Source organism: Oxyura jamaicensis, chromosome Z (assembly GCF_011077185.1).
Source record: "Oxyura jamaicensis isolate SHBP4307 breed ruddy duck chromosome Z, BPBGC_Ojam_1.0, whole genome shotgun sequence".
NCBI classification, from domain to species: domain Eukaryota; kingdom Metazoa; phylum Chordata; class Aves; order Anseriformes; family Anatidae; genus Oxyura; species Oxyura jamaicensis.
The window spans coordinates 38,699,166-38,709,746 of record NC_048926.1 but is presented as its reverse complement, the minus strand read 5'-3'; positions in this window follow the sequence as shown (position 1 = coordinate 38,709,746).

Sequence of the window (10,581 nt, the reverse complement as noted above, 5' to 3'; positions counted from 1 at the left end):
ATCTCTTTATATCTTTGGTCTTAGAGTCTTCTTTAAGAAGATTATCTTCATTAAAGGTCATGTCTACACATAAATATATGAAGGTTTAAGATATATAATATATACTTGGTTTGAGTAATCTTTTTTACACTTTTTTTTTTTTTTTTTTTTTTTTCTTCTTCTATATGGGAATAAGCCAAGTGAAATCTATACCTCCAACAGAATTCACATTTTCTCATTTTCTGAAATGTATTTCAGACATTTATCGAATCTTTACTGTGTGAAAGGGAGTTAATTATTTTCACTCTTTTATTATATAATGTATGACTGATTAATGCAGAAAGCTTTATAAGACTCACTTAAGACACTCCTCTGAGGATTTTGTAGCTGCGTGTATAAAAGTACCTCCTCACATTTTTTTTTTCTTTACTTGCTTCTACTGAATATTTATAAGGTAAAGAATACTTGAATTTATTTATTTATAAAATACTTCAAAATATATTGAAAATGATTTTTCCCCATTAGAACTGAATAATACAAATCAATTATTTACAAAAATCTTGCATAGTCTTTCATTTTCTGTTTAGTTTGGAAAGTTTCCATTGCAAGTGACTTTTTCTGTCAGTTCTCACTCCCTGGCCAGAAATTTTGAAGATTAATTTCATAGAACCATAGAATAGTCTGAGCTGGAAGGGACCTTAAAAATAATCTAATTCCAACCCCTGGCCATGGGCAAGGATATCTCCCACTAGACGAGGTTGCTCAAAGACCCATCTAACACAGCCTTAAACAATTCCAGGTCTGAAGCAACCACAGCTTCGCCGGGATACTTGTTCCAGTACCCTGAGTGAAGAATTTCCTCATAATCTCTCATCTAAATCTATACTCTTTCATTTTAAAATCATAACCTCAAGTCCTAGCACTACACTCTTTGATAAAGAATATTAACATATTTTAAGTAAATACCTTAGAATTACCTTAGAGAACATTAAGGTATTTTAAGTAAAAATGTAACTATGTCCACAAAGCAGAGAAAGTTTACAAAGTCAAATTTCCACAAGTTAACGAAAATAAAAGACCAAAGTTTCCAGGAGAAAACAAACAAACAAACAAACAAAAAAACTTGCAGTAAATGTTTACCATTTATATGGCTTTTTGAATTTTGGGGAGGTCAGATTTTTTATTTATTTATTTATTTTTTTAATAGCTGTATCTGACAATTCTGTATTTAGTTGCATTTAGTGGAATTTCAATTTCAGTCATATAATCACAGTATAACTTCAAGCTGAAGGCAGCTCTGGAGGCCCAGTCCAACCTTTCCCCCAGAGTAGATTTCTTAGACCCTGTCTGTTTGGGTGGAGAATATCTCCAAAGACGAAAAAGGTGCACCATCTGTAGAAGCCTGTTCACTGACAACCTCGTTGTGAAATGTTGTCCTTAAATCCATTTGGATTTTCCTGTTTTTCTGCTACCTCTCATCCTCATCCTGCACATGCCAGAGAAGAGTCTGTCTTAGTTTTTTCTGTGCTGTCGCATCAGACAGCTGAAGGTAACGAGAAACTTCCCCAAAACTTCTCTTAATCTCTACTCATGGGGCAGGTACTTCAGACTTTAACTACCCTTGTGGCCATACTCAGGTGAATCATAACCTGTATGATGAAAGTCACAGATTAATTAGTAGACAAGAGGCCAGAGGTCAGAGGTTCCAACCAGCCTTGTGTATTCCAGCAACAGGGATCTGCTACTGGCATTGAAGGATGTATCAGTTGAACTCATCAGTCAAGAATTTCATTGCTAGGTTGCAGTTTAATTATTTATTAGTGTTTGTGAATAGCCAGGACTTGGCTGGATGAGATTGCTGGCTTTTTGCCAACCTTCCTTTTATCTGAATGACATCTAGTGCAATATGAATTGGAAAAGGGATGCAACTGGGTTATGACAGTTAAATTTAATTTGAAACTGTCTCTCATTCCAAGAATGGACTTGCTTGATGTGTAAACCTTGTTGGTGGTAAGAGACAGAATAAATGGTGTGCAAAAATTAACAATAGAATTTCTCAGCAAATGACTGAGATTTAATTTGCTTTGAAAAGTGGTTCTCTTGCTTTTGTCCCAGGTAAAATGTGCCTGAGGACATTATCTACCCAGTGCTATCTCAGTGAACACTGACCCAGCACACAGTTCCAGGTGTCTTTCAGAGGCAACCACTCAGTGAACATAAATTTTTGATCATGGTTTGGACATAGAATAAAGGTCGTAGAATCATAAAATCTTAGAATATTCTGAGTTGGAAGGAACCCATAACGATCATCAAGTCCAACTCCTTGCACCACACAGGTCTACCCAAAAGTTTAGACCATGTGACTTAGTGCACAGTCAAAACGTTTCTTAAAATCATACAGGCTTGGTGCAGTGACTGTTTCACTGGGGAGCCTGTTCCAGTGCACAACCACCCTCTCAGTGAAAAATCTCCTCCTGATATCTAGTCTGAACTTCCCCTGCCTCAGCTTCACCCCATTCCCGCAAGTCCTATCACTGGTGTTTATGGAGAATAGGTCACCCACTACTCCACTCTCCCTTGCGAGGAAGTTGTAGACCGCGATGAGGTCCCACCTCAGCCTCCTCTTCTCCAGGCTGAACAGGCCCAGTGACCTCAGCCGCTCCTCATATGTCATCCTCTTCAGGCCCTTCACCATCTTCGTCGCCCTCCTCTGGACACTCTCCAACAGTTTAATGTCCTTTTTGTACTGTGGTGCCCAGAACTGCAAACAGTACTCAAGGTGAGGCTGCAGCAGCGTAGAGTAGAGCAGGACAATCGCTTCACTTGCCCTGCTAGCAATGCCGTGCTTGATACACCTCAGAATATGGTTGGCCTTCCTGCCTGCCAGGGCACACTGCTGGCTCATATTCAACTTGCTGTCAACCACGACCCCCAGATCCCTCTCTGCGGGGCTGCACTCCAGAGTCTCGTCACCCAGTCTGTATGTATGGCCAGGGTTGCCTCGTTCCAGGTGCAGAACCTGGCACTTGCTTTTGTTAAACTTCATGTGGTTGGTGATCGCCCATTTCTCCAACCTGTCCAGATCTCTCTGCAAGGCCTTTCCACCCTCATCCAAGTCCACAACTCCTCCAAGTTTGTTGTCATTGGCAAATTTGCTCAAAACACCTTCTGGTCCTACATCCAAATCATTTATAAAGAAACTGAGGAGGACTGGCCCTAAGATAGAGCCTTGAGGGACCCCACTAGAGACCTTCTGCCAGCCTGATGTGGCCCCACAACCCTTTGAGCCCTGCCCGACAGCCAATTGCTCACCCATCGTATGATGGTTTTGTCTAGTTGTATGCTGGACATTTTGTCCAGTAGGATCCTATGGGAAACTATGTCAAAAGCCTTGCTGAAGTCCAAAAAGATCACATCAGCTGGTTTCCCTTGGTTGACTAGATGGGTGATCTTGTCGTAAAAGGAAATCAAATTTGTTATGCAGGCCCTACCCCTCATGAACCCATGTTGGCTGGGACCAATGACTGCAATGCCCCCCAGGTGCGCTTCAGTAGCCTCAAGAATCATCTTCTCCATAATTTTACCAGGCACTGATGTGAGACTGACAGGCCTGTATTTACCAGGGTCTTCTTTCTTACCCTTCTTGAAAATTGGCACAACATTTGCCAGCTTCCAGTCTACCGGGACCTCTCCAGACTCCCAAGATTGTTGAAAAATAATTGAGAGAGGTCCTGTGATGATGTCAGACAGCTCTTTAATCACTCTGGGATGAATCCCATCAAGACCCATGGACTTGTATGGATTCAGGTGGAGCAGCAAATCCCATGCATGTTCAGGGTCAGTTGGGAATTTGTCATTCCCACTGTCATGGTCCTCCAGCTCAGGGCACCCCGGGTCCCAAAGCCCATCATCAGCGTTGAAGACAAAGGCAAAGAAGGCATTAAATGTCTCTGCTTTGCTTATGTCATTTTCTGTGAGTTGACCTTCCCCATCAAGCAGCGGACCTCTGTTTTCTTTGGTTCTCCTTTTTCTGTTCACATATCAAAAAAAAAACAACAACAACAACAACAAAAAACTTTTTTATTGTCTCCCACAAGCATGGCCAGCTTCAACTCTAATTGGGCTTTGGCCACACAAATTTTCTCCCTACAAACACGAACAGCATCCCTGTATTCCTTCCTCGTTGCCCGACCTTCCTTCCAGCAGTCATACACACTTTCTTTTTTCACCCAAGCTCCAGTAGAAGATCCCTGGTCAGCCAGGCCGGCCTGCTGCCCCACCTGCCTGACTTCTGATATTTTGGAATTGCCTGATCTTGTGCTTTTAGGAGGCAGTGCTTAAAGATTGACCAGCACTGATGGACGCCAATGCCTTCAAAAACATTTTCCCATGGGACCTTGCCGACTAGTTCCCTGAGCAGGCTGAAGTCTGCTCTCCCCATATCCAGGGCTGAAGTTTTGGTGGCAGTTTTCCTTTCTGTCACCATAAATTCTAAATTCAACCACTTCATGGTCACTATGACCGAGATGGCTGCCAATTGCCACGTCTCCCACAAGACTCTCTCTGTTCTTCAGCAACAGATCTAGGAGGGCACCTTTCCTAGCTGGCTCCCTTAGCACCTGCACCAGAAGTTATCATCTAGGTGCTTTATGAACCTCCTGGACTTGCTCGTGTCAGCTGTATGGTGATCCCAGTCGACGTCTGGCAGGTTGAAGTCCCCCATAAGGACAAGGGGTGTTGATCTCAAGGCATCTCTCAGTGCTGCAAAGAATAATTTGCCGGCGTTGTCATCCTGGCCAGGTGGCCTGTAATAGATTTCCACAACGACATCCCCGTTATTTGTTCATCCCTTATTCCTTACCCAGAGGCTTTCAACTTTGCCATCACCAACCTGAAGTTCCACACAGTCCAGCCCATGCTTCACATGCATCGCCACCTCACCTACCCTGCCTGTCCCTTCTGAAGAGGCTGTAATCATCTATTTCAGCACACCAGCCACAGGACTCATCCCACCATTTTTCAGTTATGCTGATGATGTCATAGCTGTGGGACTGGGCCAAGACTTCTAGCTCATCCATTTTATTCCTCATACTGAGTGTGTCTGTGTAGAAGCACTTCAGATGAACCTCCCTACACGCAACATCTTGTGGAGCTGACCGAAGGTCCTCACTGGCACACAGTCCCTCTGATTCTAGTGCACCATCCCTTAGCTCATCACCAGCATGCCTGGTATTATCCCCTTCCCACTCCAACTCTAATTGAAACCGTATCTATCAGCCCTGCCATCTCCTGACCAAAAATCCTCACCCCTCTCTGAGAGAGGTGCGTCCCATCTGGTGCCAGGAGGCCTGGTGTCACGTTGACTTTCCCATGATCGAAGAATCCAAAGTTCTGCCAGTTACACCAGTCCCGAAGCCACATGTTAATGTGATGAGCCTGCCTGTCAGCATCGAGCCCTCCTATTGGAAGGACAGAGGCAAACACAGCCTGTGCACCCCAGATCCTTTAAGTAGTTGCCCCAAAGCCCTAAGGTTCCTTTTGATCGCTCTTGGACTTCTTGTTGTTACCTAGTCATTACCAGTCTGAAAGACCAGTAGTGCGTAGTACACAGGACAGATGAAAATCACTGTTAATTTATTGCAGGATGAAATGACACAGCAGTGCAGTGGTGAATGCAGGGAAAGAGGCTGCCTAAAACAGCAATGAGACAAATATGTAATGAAATAATGAAATGCAGTCACTCTGTAAGAAACAACATTTATCCAGCCAATGTGAAACCTGTGAGGAGAACCTTTTTCTGATCTGGTAGAAGTTTAATATGTTCTTTGGAACTCTTTTTGAAAAACAACAACAACAACAAACTATTATTTTGCAAATAGATGTCTGAATTACAGTCCACATACTCTATAATTTACTGCTGTCTTTATAGCTTCTCTGGCATCACCAGCTCCTCACCTTTCCTCCTCTAAACTTTAAGAAGCTGAACAAATTTTTGAAAGTTGTTCATTCTAGCCTCAAGCAGGTGCAGAAGCTCTAAAGGAACTGCCTGAAAATTTCAAGGTACAACCTCTTTCCATCATTGCAATGAGATAGTATGTCTTTTTCAGTCAAATTCTTAAAAGGAATTATTTTCTAATAGAGTCTAAATCTAAAATAGAAACAGAGCAGAATCAGGAATTACATATTTTCTCTCTTTAAAAATAATAATAATAATAAAAACTGGAATATAGTCTGTACTTAAAATGTGGAATTTCTTCCGGAATTAGACTCAAAAGAAGTCTAAATAATTTTCTTGATTTTTCAATGTATTTCTCATTATTAATTCATGAAGCTACAGTGATTACAGAATACAAAGCAGGAATTAGAGGCTCTTTCAATGCTATATAGGAAGGTAATAAATTGCTATAAGTTACTAAACTGCTATACCCTTGCTATCGTATTTCTTAAGGTATATGTCTGGTTATTATATGCCAGTATCAATTTTAAACAAAAGAAACATTTGTGAAATCTCTAAGATCAATTATGATTTTGATTAATTTATGATTAACTTAACCAAAATTATTTGCAAGTAAAAATGAAAACATTTTTTTCTTGCAAGCTATTTCTTCAAATAGCTTCCTTTTTTTTTTTTTTTTTTTTTTTTTTTTTTTTTTTAAGTTTCACTGCTTGCTCAAAAATATCATTAAAGTACAGGTGCTGTAACACAAAATAAGAATCCTTATCAAAGCCCCACTTAAGATACTAGTCAGATATGTAGAACACCATATTCCTGATACAGACCTTTCTTTGAATCTAAAAGAACACTTGCAGGTTAATGAAAAAAATATTTATTTAGCAAAGTTAACAAATGAAATCATTTCACAGAATCACAGAATCATCTAGGTTGGAAGAGACCTCCAAGATCATTGAGTCCAACTTCTGACCTAACACTAACAAGTCCTCCACTAAACTATACAACTAAGCTCTACGTCTAAACGTTTTTTAAAGACATCTAGGCATGGTGCCTCAACTACTTCCCTGGGCAGCCTGTTCCAATGCCTAACAACCCTTTTGGTAAAGAAGTTCTTCCTAATTGTAGTGGGTTTATGTGACAAGGTTTTGGTAGCAGGGGGCCATAGGGGTGGCTTCTCTGAGAAGGATCTAGAAGCTGCCCCATGTTTGGTAAGGGCCCCACTGCTGACCAGAACTGAGCCAATAAGTGATGTTGTTTGCGCCTCTGTGAGAGCAGATTTAAGACAGGGAAAAAAAACGCTGCACCACACAGCATCTGGGAGAGTGAGAGGAGTGAGGAACAGCCTTGCAGGCGCCAAGGTCAGTGAAGAAGGAGGGGGAGAGGTGCTCCAGGCGCCGGAGCAGAAGTCCCCTGCGGCCTGTGGTGAGGCCCATGGTGAAGCAGGATGTCCCCCTGCAGCCCATGGAGTACCACGGTGGAGCAGGGTTCCATGCTGCAGCCCGTGGAGGAGACCACGGTGGAGCAGGTGGCCCTGCACCGACGGAGACTGCGGCCTGTGGAAGACCCCTGCCGGAGCAGATTCCGGGCCGGACCTGCAGCCCGTGGAGAGGAGACCACGCAGGAGCAGGTGACCTGGCAGGAGCTGCTGCCCGTGGGGGACCCAGGTTGGAGCAGTTTGCTCCCGAGGGATGGACCCCGTGGTACGGACCCATATCTGGAGCAGTTCTTGAAGAGCTGCTGCCTGTGGGAAGCCCCCGCAGGATCAGTTCAGCAAGGACTGCATCCCGTGGGTGGGACCCCACAGCACAGGGGACGAGAGTGACCAAGAAGGAGCGGCAGAGAAGAATTTCTATAGACTGACCATAACCCCCATTCCCCCGTTCCCCTGCGCCGCTTGGGGGGAGGAGGTGGAAGAGGGTGGATGGGGGGGAAGGTGCTTTTGGTTTCTTTCCTTTGTTTCTCACTTCTCTAGCTCGTTCATAATAGGCAATAAATCTTACTATCTCCCTATGCTGAGTCTGTTTTGCCCATCACAATAATTACTGTGCGATCTTCTTGTCCTTATCTCAACCCTTGAGCCCCTTTCATCGTATTTTTTCCCTGTTCCTCTTTGAGGAGGGGGAGTGAGAGAGCGGTTGTGGTGGAGCACGGTCACCCACCCGAGCGAAACCATCACACTAATATCCAATTAAAAGAAGAAGTTTGTCTTCTTCTTTGTTCTCTATGCTGCACAATGTTTTCTTTGCATGGTTAACATATATAAATATTCAAGTAATTGTATTTTTCTGAACATATTGTATTGGGACTTGTTTACACTCATTGAATTGGTTTCTACTTCATTAGGCTAAGAGCAGGTATGATGTCAATTACATCTTTCACAGAAGCAATAACTTTATTAACGCATACACAGGAAAATATAATGCATAATTTTATAGACTTAAATGCAACTACAACTGGTTTGCTCTGGTGTTTATCTTATTTGCTTCCCTGATGTGCAGGAATCTGTATAGCACATAACAGGAAATTAGTAAGTGCTTTAAAAACATAATTAGACAAAACAGTTTTACATATGTTTAACTTGAGAATTTCTCTTAGGTCTGAGATTTAGATACACAGGAAACCCATCCTTCTGAGAAATGTGCCTATTTTTTTTTACTGTCGATGGAGAAATATTGGTTGTATTTAAAGATTCCGGAGGGACATATAGTTCACATACATGACCTTTTGTATCTATGATTCCCCCAAATTATTCTCCCCCTAATTCCTCTTTTTTTTTTTTTTTTAATTTTTTTTTTTGTAGGTAGATGTGAAAAGGCATTGCCTAGACAATTTTACTTATCAAAATAAGATGATTGGAAGACAGATTTGTTCATATTGAAATGTTCATCTTCACCGTGTTGCTGCATCAACTGAATATCAACAGCTCAGAAATCCAGAATTTAGTTATTTCCCAGAGTTTTGGAGTAGAAATGAAACACAAGCATTTTAAAATCTCAGCTTCAATGAGAACATCAGTCCAAGAATGTCGTAAGGTTCTTTTTCCTCTTCTGTTGGGAATCATTCCAAATCATCATACCTTTCACAAAGCAGCAGTATTTGGAGAAACACAACAGTTGTCCAACATTAATTAAAAGGAGGTGTATTCAGATCCCTAGCCTCCCAAAAATGATGGGTGTGATCATTGAACCAAATATACAACAATCACTCTAGTAAAAGGACTTGTCACAGCAGGAGGTCCCTAATTTCTCTAGCATTGCAAGCACGTTATAGAGCTTGCAATCTTGCTGTCTCTTGGATCATCCACAAGCACAAAGACTACTCTGTCATGTAGGGGAGTTGTTTGTTTTATAGAGCATGTCATTAATGTCCTTAAATGTTTGTAAGACCAGATAAGGTGTTTAAATGCCTACTGCCTCTGGCTCATTTTAAATTATCTGGTAAAGTTTTGTGTGTTTCAGTGAACTAAATATGATTTATTGTGCTAAACCTGAAGATGTGTCTATTTTTGCAGCAGGTGGCTTTATCTGGTGTGCTTGAAACTGCAGCCAGAGGTGCTGTAGAAATAGATGGAGTCTGCATCACCAGGACCATCACTATTTGAGGACACAAGCTGAATAAAAAAATCCCACTCACTTCATGTTATTTGTGATAAGGAAAATAATGCATGTAGTATTTGGAAAAAATGAGTTTTTCTGATACTCATTTTCAGTTATGTTTCTCAATCAGCTGCTAGCATTATAAATCTAGATGCAGAAATATCAGTGCATGATGCCTATATATATGACATTACCAAGAAGAATAGCTTGTGAAATGATTTTTTTTGCTATGACCTGGATTTAATGGGAGGTGATAGATTTGGCTTTGCTGAATAGAACAAGGTGGTTAGGGTTTCTCATTTATCAGCTTTTCAAGGTTTCAGTATTTATTTTATATCATAACTGAGTAGCAATTTAATAATTTATCTTGTTTTCTACAGTCAAAAATTTTATTTTTTAGTGTATTCAGCCTATAATATTCTATAAGCATCAGAAAATACCTAACGTATAATCAGCTTTCATTTGAGCAGAACTAAATAACAGTAGGACTAGGCTATGTAGAGGCTATATTATCAAAGGCAACTAACACATTATCTTTTTATATAATGAGGAATTTCTGTCATGTAAGTAAATGAATGGAAATACGTGTGGTGGTTTTACTCGGGTGGGAGGCCGAGCTTCACCACAACTGCTGTCTCACTCCCCCTCCTCAAAGAGTAAAGGGGAGAAAATACAATGAAAAGGGCTCAAGGATTGAGATAAAGACAGGGAGATCAAGCAGTAATAATTGTGACGGGCAAAACAGACACAGAGTAGGGAGATAGTGAGATTTATTGCTTTTTATTAACAAGCTAGAGAAGCGAGAAACAAAGGAAAGAAACCAAAAGCACCTTACCCCACACATCTACCCTCTTCCACCTCCTCCCCCCGAGCGGCGCAGGGGAATGGGGGTTATGGTCAGTCTATAGCGCTTCTTCTCCACTGCTCCTTCTCGGTCACTCTCGTACCCTGTACTGTGGGGTCCCTCCTACGGGATGCAGTCCTTGCTGAACTGATCCAGTGTGGGCTTCCCACAGGCAGCAGTTCTTCAAGAACTGCTCCAGATATGGGTCC